Here is an 18,632-nt window from a genome sequence, read left to right as displayed (position 1 = left end):
AAAGTAACATGGATTGTGTGTGTTAGTAAATTTCCTTTTATTACTGTGTAAAAATGATATGTAATTGAAATAAAAAGCATTGTTTCCAGCCCTATTTTTTTTTTTTTCCTCGAGTCCATCCTGTCAGGCTGAAAGCGTGAAAGTTATTTTCTGGTGGTGTGATTAGATTGGGGCTGAACTCTCCAGCTGGCAGGCCTGTCTATGACTGGCGGCGGCCTGTCCCCAGTGCTTGTCATTTCCTGACATGCCTGACAGGATGGGGACAGCCGCCCCAGACAGGTTCATTAGATGGTGTTTTCTACAGCTGGGCTAAAAATAAATAAATAAATAAAAAGTCTGTGCTTTGTCAAGGCCCAAGCTGTAGGGGCCCTCCTTGTTGGTTTAAACCAGGGCCTTGTTTTGACAAATTTTGATCTGCGCGGTTTTTAGATTTTCTGACACATTTTTGTTTCCTTCCCTCTTGGCCTGCTCTTTGTGCACTCTGCCTTGTTGCTGCTTCAAAATCCTAACAGAGTCTTCCCAAGAGAAAAAGAACCCCAGGTATTGAGATCTTAAAAGAAAAAAACAAAACACAGTACTCTAAAATCGCAGTAGTCGGTTTATTTCCATGGTGATCCGCACAGTGATTGGAAAACAACCTTGGGACTTGCGATAAGCCAATTACAAGAAAGGTTAAGAGTTTTCCTGGTGCCAGAGACATGCCATCTACATGAGAACATAGTGTCATTAGTAGCAGCCTACACTCTCAAATACACTGCTCTTTAGAACTGCCAGAAATTTAAGCTATCTTCATTCTTGGGCTTTTAGGGAGCTGACAGAATTTTCCACCCATGTTGATAAACTCTGATGCCAGGAAGAGAAATTATAGAAGATAAATACCTGCTAATTAAAACCAGAAATAAGTTACAGAATCAAATTTGAAAATTTTTTTTGTCAGTATTAGGACACCTTTTAAAGTTAACTGGATTTACTAAAAATTGGTATACGTTTGAAACATGCATGCATGCAGGTCATGCTTTATCATTTTCAACCCCAATTTAAACTTCTACACCTGTGTTGTTGCAAGGAAAACAGATCTTTAGCCAAGAAATAATTCTTTATGGATTTTACCTGCACGTAAGAAGTAGATATTGGCATCTTCATAGGCTTGATAGCCGTAGTCCCTTTACTCTCACAGTATCTGATAGCTGCTTTCCACTGGGAAAAACAGTTGATTTTAATTTTTAGTAAAAGCAGAACATGCCCAAATAGAAAACACTTGGCTATGTATGTTGACATAATCTTAGTGCTACCATTAGTTATCATTCCATTCACATGCAAGACACAAAATGGAATACTGTTTGTGTCTCTTGTACTGTGTCATCGGTGTAATAAATAGTGTTGCTGAAAAAAAGCAAGCTCCTCATTCACGGAAATCTTAGCCCTTACCTTTCCTTTGTATTGTTAGTTTCTGCTGCTTTAGTTCCCCGTCTCTATGACAACTGTTTAAATTGGGATGGGCAACTGTCATCTGGAGTATTACTGAGAGAAAAGTGTTAGTGAGCACACAGTTCCCATAGATAGAGCATTTCAATATAATCCAATTTTAATTGAGCTCCTGAGACTTTGATGTGCTGCAGAAGGTTGGGAGAGAGCTATTCCAGGGAGAAATTAAAGCAGCCCAGCAAGGCTTCACCACTCCAGACTGTCACCATTTTAAGTAAGCATTAGCATCAGACTTAACCTGCCCCTGCGGAACATCTCACTTCTTTTTTCAGCTTTTCACCGATTTATTTTGCCATATGTAAAGGCAAAGCACTTTCATCTTGTTATATATCTTTTTACACCCATTTGATTAGGCTTGAAAAGCTTGTACTGGACCTGAGATTCATCTTCTGCTGTCTATTGGACTTTTCCTCAGCGGTTCAGAAAAGAAAAAGCAAGTAGAGTTAGGGATTAGTTTGAAATTGTCAGCTATCATATAGTAAACTTTCTTTTTAATATTACTTTGTAAAACCTTACCTTGGAGCTAAAAAGTTTGAGGAAATGTAATTTTTGTTTAGCTTTGATTTACCATTGAATTTCATTTTAATGCCTAGATGCCTAGGCATTTATTAGAGGTTAGAGTTTTTATTTCAAAATGCATTAAAATATCTTTTCCTCATCACATGAGAAATGCTTTCAGGCAAGGCTACTATAAAGCAACTGAACACCGGCGTATCAGTCCTTGAGCAAGAAAGCATTGGTCTTTTTTTTGTTTGTTTGTTTTTTAATGGGCAGGAAAATAGTATTTTTCCATAATTATCCAATATCTTTTAAATACTTTGAAATATAATGTTGAACATGCATTAGGTATTTTACTATTAATAAAAATGACATAAAAACACGATGTTAATTAAAATTACATAATATTAATATTGTGTTTAATATTAATACTAAATATATTGCTTGTGATGTCAAAAAGATTTGTTAGAGATATGGTAAACTTAAGGAAGTTATTACCTGTTTAAGGCGTAGCTGACAGTTCTGATCTATATTGGCACATTTTTAAAAATAAAATGTATATTGAGAAATTAAGTAAGCTTACTGCAACTAGAAATTTTTTGAGTATATGCATCATTGAGACACCTATATTTGCTTGTAGACTTCCTGTAATCTGCAAGCTAACGAAGCTTTTACATCAGGCCCCCTTACTCCACAGGGCCTTCTGAGAGATCAGAGTTACCAAGGATTGTATTGTGATCTCACTTTACTCAATTGCCTTAAGACGCCTCAGGGAAAAGAAATAAAAACCTCCATTTCTAAGCCTCCAGTATTTGTTGTAATTGTTCTATTTTCATTCTAAATAATTATTCACTTACATAGCTAATTTTTATTTGTAACTTTGTATTTTTTTTCTTTAAAAAGGCATTTCAAATAATGTAAGCTTATTTGACACTTTTTAAAAATTTTTATTTAATGTATATTTTTTTATTTAGTGTCCTCCTCCTTCCCACCCATGTTCACTTCTTTCCATTGTTCTTTAATTATAACAATTCTGCAGTGAAAAATCTGATACATACTTCATCTTGCTTTGTTGAGTGTATATCCACAGGATAAATCCCTAGAAATGAAACTGCTGCATTAAAGGGCATATGTATTTGACATTTTTGATAGGCAGTGACAGAATGTTCTTAATATATTATACTAACCTGGACTTTCCCCAGCAATATGATTGCCTGTTTTCCTCACAATCAAAGTTTTAGATTTTTGCCAGTCTTATAGATAAAAATAGTATCTCCATATTGTTTCAGCTGTACTCTGGGGGAGGTTAATCATGTTTTTAATCAAGAAAGAGCAATTTGTGCTGTTTTCTGGAGTTTTTTTTAAGCAGAATTTTACTGTATCTCAGTGTTTATAGAAGGAGATTGGTAAATAATATAGTTTGTCTCATGTATCTCTGTGTATTAGATATATAGAAATATTAAAATTATATACATATGTGCATATAAACATGTCTTTTTCTCCCTACTTCTCATCTAGATTAATTTGTTATTCCTCTGTGGAATACCCCCACCCTAGTCTTAATGGCATTAGTTATGAGGATAAGGATCTTTCTAATCTACCTACTTACCGAGTAAGAATGTTTCCCCTCTGACAAAAAAAAAAAAAAAATTTGCTAACTGCATGACATAATTTATAATTAGCTAAATATATTAACACTCTTTATGAATTAGTTTATGTGGACATCTCTAGTCTACATTTTTATTTGTTTACTAAAGCCTGAGTATTGGAGAAACATGCAGTGGAGTTTCATGCAGCTGCCCCCACCTGTGTGCCGGACACCATGGCGAGCACCAGGGGAAGCAGCGTTAAGAAGGGGTTAGGACTGAGACCTGTAAATAACCTCCATATCTGGAGGAAATAACATCATTTGGTTTATTTATATTATTACTGGAGAGCAAAACCTTAATAGCAAATTAAATGGGACACAGACTCCTCTGTCCATGAAATTCTCCAGGCAAGAATACTGGAGTAGGTTGCCATTTCCTTCTCCAGGGGATCTTCCTGACCCAGGAATCAAACCCTGGTCTCCTGCATTGTAGGCAGATTCTTTACCACCTGAGCCACCAGGCAAGTCCCATAGTAAAATACAAATGGGAATATCTCTTCAAGCCTTGTGCAAAACTGAAATTCCATCTGAGTTCCAGTGCCCGGGTCTTTTAATTGTCCCTTCAGTCCCAGCCATCCATTAACATTATGGTGCCAATTGTTTATATTTTTGCTACTACAGACTGCCTGACTTTAAATACACCTAAAATTTAATCATTGAGCAGAGTACTTATTGAGTTTCTACAGTGTGCCAGGCACCGTGCTAAGCAATAGGAGATATAGTAGTAAGAGAAGCAAATGATTAAGGTGGAGGGGGGCAGGCAATTACATTAATAAATTACATAATAGATTTGCGAAATGACACTTTGAAGAGAATGTCTCTCACATGTGGTGCTATGAGAGCGTGTGATAGGGTGATTTTACCCAGCAGGAGAGGTCAGTTGAGAAAATAAGAAGTCAAGAGAGCTCAAGGATGAGTAGAACTAAAGTAGGCAGATACAGGCGGGAGGCTATTTCCAAAGAGGGAAAAATATGTGCATTGGCCCTGTGACAGGAAACAGCATGGTATGGACCCAGGACTGGGAAAAACTCAATGGGACTGGAGCCAGCAGAGCAAAGTGGTCCCAGATGTGTTTGGAGCAGGAGATGGTTGCATCCACCACTAGGCTCATCTTTTTTAAAATGTCTTGGCTTCTGCTTCTTCAGGATTCCTGCTGCCTTATGATTTCTGATGCCTGTCTTCTCCATCTTTTGGCTTCTTCCTACCCTCCTGCTAGAGTTATCCCTGAATATCTCACATTGAAATCATTAAAAAAGATTATCTGATGGGGTCAGCATTCATGAATGCCAGCCAGCATTCATAATAGCATGGCTATGATGGACAGGGTTCTCACTGCCACTATTTGTGGCTGTTCTAGTTAGATAACTACTTATTCTTTTTAATATTTATTTATTTGGCTCTGCTGGATCTTCCCAGGTGGTGCAAATGGTAAAGAACCCACCTGCCAATGCAGGAAACATAAGAGATGTGGATTCAATCCCTGGGCTGGGAAGATCCCCTGGAGGAGGGCATGGCAACCCACTCCAGTATTCTGGCCTGAAGAGTCCCACGGACAGAGGAGCCTGTCTGGCCACAGTCCATAGCGTCACAGAGTCGGCAATGACTGAGAGTACTTAGCAGGCGTGCACACTGGGTCTAGTCGCCACACACAGGATCTCTGATCTTGGTTGCAGGATGCAGGTTCTTTAGCTGCAGCATGACGTATCTAGTTCCCTGACCAGCAATCAAACCCAGGCCCTCTGCATTGGGAGCTCAGAGTTTTAGCCACAGGACTATCAGGGAAGTCACGGTATCTACTTTAATATTAGATAACAATCCTGGTTCAGTCCCCAAGGCCAGAGTGGTAGGGTCAGGTAATCAACATGGTGAAAAGGAACTTATCAGGAAGGGATACCTTTCATGCTGTGTCTGGTACATAATAAATTGGGAATCAACTCTGGACTGTCTTAATGTGATAGCTTTTAATTAATATAGGCCAAATAATAACTTTTCTGTGTATGAGTATTACTAAATATAGATCAGTAAAAGCATTCATAATTAATCACCACTATTAAGTGAGTGCTCCGTGCTGAGCCTTGTGCTACATGTGAAAACACAGAGATGCATTGAGAATTCCAGCCATCAGTTGGTTCACAGGTTTGCAAGAGACACCAGCGAGTAAATCAACCATGATAATGATGGTTTGGTGAGTGTCAGAGTTGGGTAGAGGGCTCTCAGAGGGAACAGCAGGCTCTTCGAGCTTAGGTATCAATAGGAGTTCATCAGAAGAACAGACTAGGGAGGGATCTGCCAGGCAGAAGAAACACCATGTGCAAGGGTGCAGAAGCGTGACCAAAGATGGAACATTTGGAGCGGAAAGCGATCAAGGTGGTTAGAATGTAAGAGCTCGGTGTAATGCCCCTTGTAGCTTAATATGGGGTTTTATACCACTATTAGTACAAGCAGTTACCACTTCTTAAATACCTGCTTATTTTCCATATGCACATACACTTTTTTTTTTCCCCATACGCACATATGCTTTTTAAATTCTGTTAGGATTTTCATGATGTGCTGGGATCCAGATTTCTTTTCCAGTGTTTGAAGCCCTCATGGTATGAACTGAAAAGTGCACGAGTATCTGTATTGCATGCAGTTTTGTTTTGTTTTCAGGATAACATAAACATCAACTTGAGAAAAAAGAATGGTTTTACCTTTAAACTTTAAAAAAAAAAAACACCTCTTTTCACTATGCATTTCTCACTAAATGAAAAATACATAATTAAATTTTTTTTTTAATTTGTAAAATAAAAAGTGGAAAATAAAAAATGTTAAAATGTTTTCAAATATTTCTCTCTATACCCTGATTAGATCTTTAGTCAAAAGCAGTTTCTCCTTTATGTCTGCTCGTTGCAGGCGTAATTACATCTACAACAATAATTACTGCAGCTCTCCCATCTAATCTTGTATCATTTCTGACTGTATCTAAAAACTTAAATAAGAAATACTTCCAAAAAGAGAAAAACAGTTTGTGTTGACAGTTCATAGTATCTACAAAGTCATACCCTGTTAACAGTTTGATTCAAAGGAAACCCACTAACCCAGAAACCCAAATAACCCAATAGGATTATTTGGAGCTATATAAGCATGAATGCTTTAAAAATTGTCACTATGCAGAGTAACACCAGGGAAGTTAATATGCTCAGTGTAGAAATGAAAGTGAGTACTAGAAACTAGAAAATAGTTTCCTTCTAATACTGTAGAGTTCTCCATCTTCTGGCCCTTCCCTGTGTAAAATTACAGCAGAGGGACAAATACAAGATTTCAGAGTTTGCCAAATTTGAGAAAATGAAATACAGCCAAATGTATAACACTTACATATGGGGACATTCATGAGTAGGACAAAAATGAAGCAACCTTGCCAATATATATATTTTTTTTAATTTTGAGAGTTTTACCCTAATTTTGAGAGTTACATGCCTTTGAAGATGAAGGAGGCACAGAGGACTCCAACTGCAAATCAGAGTTTGTTTGTAAATTAAATTTTGCAATATTTTATTCAACAAAATAGACTGAGTTCCTTTCATGTGCTGATTCTATAAGGAATACAACCTAGTCTGTACTCTTATGAACTCTGCAGTTGCGGGGATGTATGTTATAGAACAGATCACTTTAAAAGTACTTCCCATAGTGTGAAGGAGATTATTGGAGTGGTACAAATCCTACCTTTTGGAAAGAGTTCATGGCTTTCTACTAATGAGTATAAAATAATGTTTGTATAGTTTATTAGAATAGCATTGTTTTTCACCAGTCAAAACAGCCTCTAAACTGTAGTCACAGCAGTGATTTCCAAAGTTTGAATTTAATCATCTCACCTCTTTGTTTAACAAAGGGGGCTCATCATTGCTCTCAGATCAGAAGTCCAAACTCTTTAACATGAATTACTTGATTTAGCCCCCACATCCTGGTTCCCTATGTACCTTTCATCATTCTTACGTTATTTTTCACCTCTCTCCTCTTGACACTATGTATTTCAGACTGCCTGAACCCATTCCCCAAGGCACTGTATTTACATGTTCCTTCTGCTTGAGACCCTCTTCCTTCCCTGCTTCCGCTCACACCTTCCCCATTGTTGGAGAGTCCCCATGAGCCTATGACCTCTTTGAACAGGGACTCTGCCTCTCATTCACTATCATCTGGTGACGGTCAATCAATAAATATTTGTTAAATAAGAGTCACTAAAAAATCAATTGATAAATCATGAAAAGAGCAAGAGCTGGCCTAATTGGAGAAGACACTATAGCTCTGTTGGTAAAGAATCCGCCTGCAATGTGGGAGACCCCAGTTCAATTCCTGGGTCTGGAAGATCCCCTGGAGAAGGTATAGGCTACCCACTCCAGTGTTCTTGGGTTTCCCTTGTGGCTGAGCTGATAAAGAATCCCCCTGCAATGTGGAAGACCTGGGTTCGATCCCTGGGTTGGGAGGATCCCCTGGAGAAGGGAAAAGCTACTCACTCCAGTATTCTGGCCTGGAGAATTCCATGGACAGTCCATGGGGTCGCAAAGAGTCAGGCACTACTGAGCAACTTTCACTTTCACTTCCTAGAGTTATCACTGCTAACAAGGGATGTGGTAGCTGAGGTCTCAAATAGTTGTGATTTGGAAAACTTCTAGAATGCAAACTACCACTAAGGAAACAGTTATGGCTGTTAGTTTTAAAGGTCATATGCTGTGGTCCAAGTTTTCTACTCTCTCACTGGCAGTGTCATTATTGAAGGTTAAAACCAGAGATGTACTCAGTGCATATATGTGTGTATGTCTACACGTGCACATGAGAAGGTAGGCATTAGAGTAGAAGGCTAACCTTTGTTAAGCACTTCCTGTGTGCTGGGAACTGTACTAAGCATTTTTAAAAAGAACTCATTCAACTAACCTGTGAGTCTAGGTACTGTCATTTCCTCCATCTTGTGATGTGGAAGCTGAAGAATTAAAAATGAACTAACTTGCCCAAGGGCTCACAGCTTATAAGAGAGGTGAACCCTAGTAAGGCTTTAAATGTAAGAGAGGCAGGTACGTAAAGTGATGACTTAGAGCAAAATGCTAAATAAAAAGCCCTCTAGAGATTTCCCTGCCTTCCGGTGGTCCAGTGGTCGGGACTGCACTTCTACTGCAGGGGGCACAGGTTCCATCCCTGGTTGGGGAACTAGGATCCTGCATATCGCACTGCATAGCCAAATAAAATAAAACTAAAGGAAAAACTCTGTATAGATGAGCTGCCTAAATTTTTCTCAGTTATACGATATTTTGACCCTGTAATTTTAATTCATATAGTGATGATGACTGTGTTTATGAATATTTAACCTCAGGAGTATAACAGTATAGTATATATTATAAAATTTTCATTGAAAATGTATTTCCTGGAAACTGTCTTTTTGCTAGCCTAATTTCTTGATCATTTTCATTTACTTCACAGTTAAACCATTTTCAGCTTTTTCCATTTTCAATTGTATATTACATGAATTATTTATTTTCATTGGGACTAATTATTTTCCATCTAAATTTTAATGAAAAGATTTGACTCAGTGATCATTTTTTGGTCCATATTATATTTTACTGATTATAATGCCTACCCCTGACAGTTTTATTTTGATGACTTTATTCATTATTAATTGGATAAAAAGATTTAGTGAGACTTTTCCATGAGAAATTTGAGGTTTTCTTTATTGTGTAGTACGGGTCCATTGTAATTGTCCTCTAACATTTTTTTAACCCACCCTGTAAAAAACTTTTATACACGTTACACATGTATAAAACAATTTACATATTACACATGTTAACATTTAATACTTTGTATAAGTTTAACCTTTTTTAAAGATGTGGTTGGTATCCAGCATGTTCTACATACTGATATTTTAAAATAAAATTCTTAAAAATAATCACTTTTCAGAAATGCCCAATAGAATCAAATATATCCAAAGAAATAATGATTTGGCTGTTATCAACATCCATTTTAAAATGTATAAATAATCTTTTTTCAAGTGGACATTTTATGTAATTCCTCTTTCTTACTCAACAAATATTTCCATTTGATCTCTCCTCCAAACTTAGCTATTCTAAAACGTATTTTGTGCTTGAAAGTCGTATATTGATCATTATATTCTAATAATCTACAGAAAGCATATACACTAATGAATTAAAGTTTTAGTATTTTAAATTCCTAAAACCATAAAATTTTAAGTGTTTAACATTTTTATTCTGAAACAAATTGTTTTTAGAAATATTATCAGCTTATAACCATATAGCATAAATATATTGTGAGCTTTGAAAAATAATTACAAAACATAAAAAGTTAAAATGCTATGGGAAATTCATCTCAATGAGATGGTTAGTATATCTACATAGGAATATTATTTATTGCTAAAACAATACAGGGATCAATATTAAAGCTACCCCTAACTTTTTAAAAATTGAAATATAGTTGATTTATAATATTGTGGTAGTTTCAGATATACAGCAAAGTGATTCAGATGTATATTGTTTTTCAGACTCTTTTCCATTATAGGTTATTACAAGATATTGAGTACAGTTCCCTGTGCTATATAGTAGGTCCTTGTAGGTTATCTACTTTATATATAGCAGTGTATAAGTGTTCATCCTAAACTCCTAATTTATCCCTTCCTGCCCTTTCCCCTTTGGTAATCATGTTTGTTTTCTATGTCTGAGTCTATTTCTGTTTGAAAATCAGTTCATTTTTATCATTTTTTTAATTAAATTCCACATACTATATCATCTGATATTTGTTTTTCTCTGGTTTACTTCACTTAGTATGATAATCCCTTGTTGCTGTAAGTGGCATGATTTCATTCTTTTTTGTGGCTGAGTAATATTTCATTGTGTATTTATGCCACATCTTCTTTATCCAGTCATCTGTTGATGGACATTTAGGTTGCTTCCATGTCTTGACTATTATAAATGGTGCTGTAGAGATACTGGGATGCATGTATCTTTTTGAGTTATAGTTTTCTTCAGATATATGCCCAGGAGAAGAATCGCTAGACCATATGTTAACTGTTTGTAGCTTTTACACCACCATACTGCTTTCCATAACGGCTATAGCAATTTATATTACCACCAACAGTGGAGCAAGATTCCTTTTTCTCTGTACCCTCTGCACCATGTATTATTTATAGACTTTTTGACGGTAGGCATTCTGACCATTGTGAATGATAACTCTTATAGTTTTTAACTTTCTTTTTTTGTAGTTCTGTTGAAAAATGCTGTTCACAATTTTAAACTATAAGTAAATAGAAGGATATTGACATTTTATTCCAGCAACATTTATATAGCTTTTTGTGCCACTTCTAGGTTGTATGCTAAAAATCATCTAGTGGATCTGTCATCAAAAATTATCTTTAATTATCTTCCAACTATCAACCCAATTAGATCCAACTTCAGCTCTTTGAAAGTAAAGAATTAGGAAACCATTTAACTTAAAGATTTTTCAAATCCAGTCATTGAGGGCATACACTTTCTAATGAATTGTCCCTTATTTGAGGCTCCTACCCCTCAACAGATTTTGTACCCCAGATGATACATCATAGAGAGTCCCCTCCCATTTTGTAATTAGAGAATGGCAATGGGAAAAGAGAGATGGGAAAGACAACATGTATTTCTCTCACATATTCATCCTTAGGCAGATAGATTTTAAGAAGGTAAGCATCTGAAAACTTACTTTTAACTTGTGCATATGTACGTAACTGACCTCTTGGAAAATCATTCATTGCCCAATTAGAAGAGAATAGTTCACTGTGTTGCTATTTCCTTTTTTCCATACACTTCTAATTAGTTACTTCTTATATCTTATTCTCGCTATGCCTTTGATGAAGAACTGGTATCACCAGGACATGCAGTGAGAACTGGAAGAAGGCAGTTCCAAACATTTGGCCGTTTTTGCTGCTTCCTACTTCCTCATCTCATGTTCCATGACCTCGACTGCCAGTCAGAGATGATCTTCCACAACATGGTCAATTTAGAACCCGAGCTTCTTCTGCTCTGTGGTTCTGGTTTTCTTCTGGGCCTTAGAATCCTCTTTATTCATCTGGCAAAAGGGAAAAGACCATGCATGAATGCATACCTAAAACCACTCTTGTACTCTTGCATCCTGAATATATTTGCTACATCCAGAATCACTGGTAATTTGTACAGAATTATAAAAGGAATGGGGGTTACAGTTTCCCATTGCACTAACAGCCCTTTAATTAAATTGTTCAAGCTGCAAGTGTCTGTTGGATATGATGACCTGATGAACACTGAACAGGGCATGTCTAGCCAGCCCTTTGCATCATTCTCATCAATTCTTAACAGAAAATACAGCTTGAAGCAAAATATAGTTTTTTCATATCCAAATACTTCTTCTCATATATGCAGTCAGATGATTTGAGATCACCAAAGCTATCACGAAACAAGTACTTTTTAGGTCACACAATATTAACTGTCTTTAAAGGAAAAAAAGATGAAACTGATTTGACAGCCATACCCATGTTTCTGACAAATATGCATGTCTGATACACATGAGTGCACAGCAACCCTATTTTTCTTCAACACAGTCATCAAATAATGTGTGTTAAGCACACATTTGGGTGAAGCGGTTTACAAGGGGTCTCTATTACATTTGTTTTATATTGCGTCCTGTGTGCTTCAGTTGGCAAGTGAGTGGGGCAGACCTCAGGGTATAAAGCAGTGTGATCTCTTTCTCCCTTCACTGTTTTTGGATATTAAAGCCTTTAGTTCAAAGCAGGTCAGTGGTCACTTAAGAAATCACAAGAGCTTCATAAAATTTGTGATCAAGATGCTTTAATTTTCCTGTTTATGACCTATGTGTGTGGTGCTAAGTTGTGTCCAACTCTTTGCGACCCCAAGGACTAACCCACCAGGCTCCTCTGTCTGTATGATGTAATAAAAATTCTTTATTCATCTTTTCAGAAAATGAAACTGAATAGTTGAGCATTTGTTGATTGGTTTCATAGTATATTAAGAAATTTGGACAGCCTGGGAAGCACAAATCAGATAATATGGAAAGGTTGACTTAAGAAAGAAAGCAAAACCACAAACCTCAAGTCTAGATGAAAGTACTTCTATGGTTTAGAAAAATATCTTGGACTAAATGAAAAAGTAACTTAAAGCGTTATTATAGAAGAGCCTGAAATTTACAGAACACTATGTAACTAGACAGAAGCAGAAGATATTAAGAAGAGGTGGCAAGAATACACAGAGCTGTACAAAAAAGATCTTCATGATCCAGATAAGCACGATGGTGTGATCACTGACCTAGAGCCAGACATCCTGGAATGTGAAGTCAAGTGGGCCTTAGAAAGCATCACTACGAACAAAGCTAGTGGAGGTGATGGAATTCCAGTTGAGCTATTTCAAATCCTGAAAGATGATGCTATGAAAGTGCTACACTCAATATGCCAGCAAATTTGGAAAACTCAGCAGTGGCCACAGGACTGGAAAAGGTCAGTTTTCATTCCAATCCCAAAGAAAGCCAATGCCAAAGAATGCTCAAACTACAGCACAATTGCACTCATCTCACACTCTAGTAAAGTAACGCTCAAAATTCTCCAAGCTAGGCTTCAGCAATACGTGAACTATGAACTTCCTGATGTTCAAGCTGGTTTTAGAAAAGGCAGAGGAACCAGAGATCAAATTGCCAACATCCGCTGGATCATGGAAAAAGCAAGAGAGTTTCAGAAAAACATCTCTTTCTGCTTTATTGACTATGCCAAAGCCTTTGACTGTGTGGATCACAATAAACTGTGGAAAATTCTGAAACAAATGGGAATACCAGACCACCTGACCTGCCTCTTGAGAAACCTATATGCAGGTCAGGAAGCACCAGTTAGAACTGGACATGGAACAACAGACTGGTTCCAAATAGGAAAAGGAGTACATCAAGGCTGTATATTGTCACCCTGCTTATTTAACTTCTATGCAGAGTACATCATGAGAAATGTTGGGCTGGAAGAAGCACAAGCTGGAATCAAGATTGCTGGGAGAAATATCAGTAACCTCAGATATGCAGATGACACCACCCTTATGGCAGAAAGTGAAGAGAAACTAAAAAGCCTCTTGATGAAGGTGAAAGTGGAGAGTGAAAAAGTTGGCTTAAAGCTCAACATTCAGAAAACGAAGATCATGGCATCTGGTCCCATCACTTCATGGGAAATAGATGGGGAAACAGTGGAAACAGTGTCAGACTTTATTTTTTGGGGCTCCAAAATCACTGCAGATGGTGACTGCAGCCATGAAATTAAAAGACGCCTACTCCTTGGAAGGAAAGTTATGACCAACCTAGATAGCATATTCAAAAGCAGAGACATTACTTTGCCAACAAAGGTCCGTCTAGTCATGGTTTTTCCTGTGGTCATGTGTGGATGTGAGAGTTGGACTGTGAAGAAGTCTGATCACCGAAGAATTGATGCTTTTGAACTGTGGTGTTGGAGAAGACTCTTGAGAGTCCCTTGGACTTCAAGGAAATCCAACCAGTCCATTCTGAAGGAGATCAGCCCTGGGATTTCTTTGGAAGGAATGATGCTAAAGCTGAAACTCCAGTACTTTGGCCACCTCATGCGAAGAGTTGACTCATTGGAAAAGACTCTGATGCTGGGAGGGATTGGGGGCAGGAGGAGAAGGGGACGACAGAGGATGAGATGGCTGGATGGCATCACTGACTCGATGGACCTGAGTTTGAGTGGACTCCAGGAGTTGGTGATGGACAGGGAGGCCTGGCGTGCTGCTATTCATGGGGTTGCAAAGAGTCGGACACAACTGAGCGACTGAACTGAACTGATGGAACTAGTGGAGGTATAAATAAAATACAGGCAATTTTATAGTATCAAGTCATATTTCAGACCTAAGCTTGATGCCCAGAATTTTATAGAAACATACCATAAACTCAGTATTTAATCAACTGTAAATGATATTCTTTTGCCCTTTTGAAGCATATACAAATTGATTAAACTCATCGTATGCCCAAAGTAGCATCCTTACTAGCCTCTCTGCCTCCAGTGTCACAGCTCTCTACTTTGGCCTCCATGAGCCCCCTGAGTGTGAGTCAGTAAACTCTCTCTAGTTACCCTCATGCTCTGTTTCAGAGCTTTCTCTTGGCATCTGAGCAGAGGAGAGGAAAGGGGACGGGTATAGTCCCAGGCGATCACGGCGATCAGTGAAGTTATTTGAATGCTAATGGTTTATCTCAACATTTCATCGTTTCTTTAAATATTTTGTTTTCCATCCTATTTGCAGTAATTTCACTACCAAAAAAAAATGTCTAATTACCTAACAGAAATGAAACCGATGTTTAACAGGGGTGTCAAATGATATTCTGTGACACACCACAGTATATATTTTCTTAAATGAGAGGCGTTAAGTCAATCAACTGAAATGCCTGAGCCTAAAAGACCTTCCATAGCCCATCTAGAATGAAGGAATCCTTTTTTATGGAGACAGACCTTTCAGGATATGGTATAACCCAGTCTACCCTAGTGACTCAATGATAAAGAATCTGCCTGCCAGTGCAGGAGATGCAGATTCCATCCCTGGGTCGGGAAGATCTTCTGGAGGAGGAAATGGCAATCCTCTCCAGTATTCTTGTCTGGGAAATCCCATGGAACGAGGAGCCCAGTGGGTTACAGTCCACAGGATTACAAAGAGTCAGACTTGACTTAATGACTGAGCACAGCACAGCACATAACCCGATCTAGATTTCCTTGTGAGTGCAAATTAACCTACTAGAAAATATAAAACAGTTATTCTATTTAGATCACTTTGTTTAGATCTTGATTAAATCTCAAGTCAGGAGAGACTTCTTGCAGGCTCCAACATTAGGATAATAAACATGAGAAGTCTGAAGGTGAAACTGGAAAGCTCTTTCCAATTCAGCAAAGGAGTCACAGATGCACACGCTTTGTAAGATCTCTTTGTAACCCTCCCCATATGCATTATCTGTCTGTTTCTCTTGATGATTTAGTCAGTAAACAAATGTATATGGAGCACATATGTGCGAGGCATTGCTTTAGGCTCTGTGTATTGAGCAGTAAACAAGATGACTGAGGACCTTATTGTCATGGAACTTTCACATCACAGGGAGGGGACCGACAAAAAGCAAATAAATAAGTAAGTTCCATGCACAGAACTGACATAAAATGATGTCATAGAAGAGATACTGGAGGTTAGTACATGATAACTCTTAAGCTGGATACCAGGAAAGGCAGTTCACAAGAAAGGATACTTAAAAGAGAAGTTTTAATTAAATTAGGAGAGTTTCGTGCCATAATCAATCTGAAAGGAAACGCGAAAGTAGGAGGTGACATGCTTTAAAAAAAGAAAAGGACTGTTGGCTCTCTTGAGTTTTCTGGAAGGAAATTATGAATGCCTCAGAGCACTGTCTTTTATCAGCCCCTTTTGAGGATTTCAAAAGCTTAACTATAACGTCAGTGACTGTAAAGGAAATTTTTCTTTTCCTTGGCTTCTCTGAATGGAGGCTATACCGTTTATTCAGATGATGCTGTCCTTGTTCAAAACAGCTTGGAACTTTGGATCTATCTTCTGGAATTTGCCTCCTGAGCTGTTTATGGTTGTTGATATTAATTTAGTTGCTCAGTCATATCTGACTCTTTGTGACCCCGTGGACTGTAGCCTGCCAGTCTCCTCTGTCCACGGAATTTTCCAAGGAAGAATACTAGAGTGGGTGCCGTTTCCTTCTCCAGAGGATCTTCCCAACCCAGGGATCAAACCCACGACTGCTACATTGGTAGGCACATTCTTTTCCACTGAGCCTCCATGGAAGCCTAAGCTGTTTATTACTTGCTAGCAAAATAATTTAATTTTATTCTGTCTCTTTTACTCTTCACCTCCAGGCTTTACTGAGTTCCTCTGATTATCTCAGTTTCCTTTTTCTTGCTCCCAAGGGTCCCTGAGGGCCCCTGAGGACTGTTGTGGTCCCAGCCCGGAGGAGAACTGATTGAATTCCTATATCAGTTTGTAACCAGTCAAGAGAAAGAAGCCACATAGCAATTTGAAGAGGGAAAGTGTTATAATTTATAAACACTGTAACATAGAAATAATTATAATATAAATTCTAGTAGAATTTTGGAGAAACAAGTTAGTAAGAAATAAAAAGAACTCTAAAGAACATAGGAACAGGATACATGAGGAGCAGCCACTGTACTTTGAGCTGACATTGAACCCAAGCAGCGGCCCCCGACTTAGGTAGGGAGGACATGGCTTATAGCGCCCTTCATGGTACCAAGTCACTCTGGTGCTCTGCTAGGGGAGCTTGGTGCTCTGTCTTTTGGAACTTCCCAGAAAACCACCCTCTAGGGATTAGTGAAGCTCCTTATAGGAGGGTTCTCCTCAGAGCACGTTGCCATAAAAGTGCCTGGGGCACTGAAGTGCTGGAAAAAACTTCTAGTCACCGGTGCTGTCGGCCACCCCACACTGCAGGAGCCAGGCCCTGGAGAAGCCCACGCTCTGCAGAGACCTGCTAGGTGCGCATACAGAATGGGGAAGAAAAACCCCTTGCCTCAGCATCGTCTCTTCAGAGTCCTTTCCTGACGGACCTCAACATACTCCTGGCTACCAAAGGAAAAATTAAGGGCACAGATTCATTTTCACATGATAAGCAATTAAGGGTGACTCCAGAGCTGAGAGCCAATCATTGAATAACTGGCACAGTTGGTAAGACAGTTTTACATGAAGCACTTAGACTCAACCCAACTTCTATGTGTGTGAGCCATAGGTATCAATAAAAGGTATTTTATTGAATACCTGCTAAAGATATTCAATAAAATAAACCGGTAATATGATTAATGGAAAATAATACTAGGTCCAATATCCATTAAATCATGGTCCTCAAAGAGAAAAATAAAAATAAATTAATGTGTGTATGCATATACACACACTAATATATATAAAGTCTAATATAATATATGTAGACATAAAATCACCCATCCTCCTGGCATACCACTTTTAGTATAAAGGTGCCATCATAGCTCTCATGGAAAGATCTCTTCTTGTTTCTGAGATTATACTCATTTTGTTGTTATTCAGTCACTAAGTTGTATCTGACTCTCTGTGACCCCATGGACTGCAGCATGCCAGACTTTCCTGTCCTTCTCTATCTCTGTTAACTCCAAAAATGTGTTTACTGCAGATTTGACTGCCGCAGAATAATCAAATGTGAATTTATCTGTATTATGAAACAAGAAGTCCACATATGGATAGTTGCTGAGAATGTTTCAGCAACTTAGTATTAGGGTCAGCCTCCCTGGGATTCCCTTGGCCTTACTCTAATGGCTACACAATTGCTTCTATAGTTTCTGCCATTACATCTCCATTCAAGTAAGGAGGAGATAGAAGTATGCCAGCTACATATGACACCTTTTATCAGCTTTTCTGGAATATCCCCAAATGACTGGTTTCATTCTCATTAGCCAGTTCTGGGTCACATGTCCTTACTTATAGTTGCAAGGGAATTTGGAGAAAGCAAAGATGACTTTATCATCACTATCTTAGATCAAAGGTCAGACAAATTCTGGCCTCAGGAACAAATTCAGGCCGTTGTTGCAAATAAAGTTTTATTGGAACAGAGTCGTGCCCACCTACTTACACATTGTCTGGGACTGCTTTCCTACCACAATGGCAAAGTTGAATAGTTGTGAGAAGGACAGGTGACCTGCAAGTCCTAAAAATTTTTACTGTTTCACATTTTACCAGAAATGTTCATTGACCTCAGGCTTAGACCAATCATGAACCCTTGCTTGGGGTTGACCACTTTGAGGACTAAATGGTTTTCCATTAAGGAGGAAAAATGGCATTGGAAAAGCACCAACCATATATATCCAGCCACCTGGTCTAACCAATCGTATATAAGACCACCAAGGCATAACACATTTTCTATTTTGTCACAGGGTCACCTTGAACTTACAACTTTTCTGTTCCTTTGTTCCTTCATTTCTACATGAGCC

At 38.2% G+C, this 18,632-nt stretch overlaps 1 protein-coding gene across 9 annotated transcripts in view; it reads left to right on the top strand.

The window, feature by feature from the left end:
- NBEA (neurobeachin) overlaps window positions 1–18,632 on the top strand; it is a 672,061-nt gene that overhangs the window by 524,146 nt on the left and 129,283 nt on the right. The gene's annotated exons all lie outside the window — the stretch shown is intronic.

This window comes from Bos grunniens, chromosome 12, assembly GCF_055505025.1.
Source record: "Bos grunniens cultivar Pamir isolate PY7600 chromosome 12, Bosgru_T2T1.0, whole genome shotgun sequence".
Classification (NCBI taxonomy): Eukaryota; Metazoa; Chordata; class Mammalia; order Artiodactyla; family Bovidae; genus Bos; species Bos grunniens.
The sequence above is the reverse complement of the archived record's forward strand: the minus strand, read 5'-3'. Positions and strand labels throughout refer to the sequence as shown.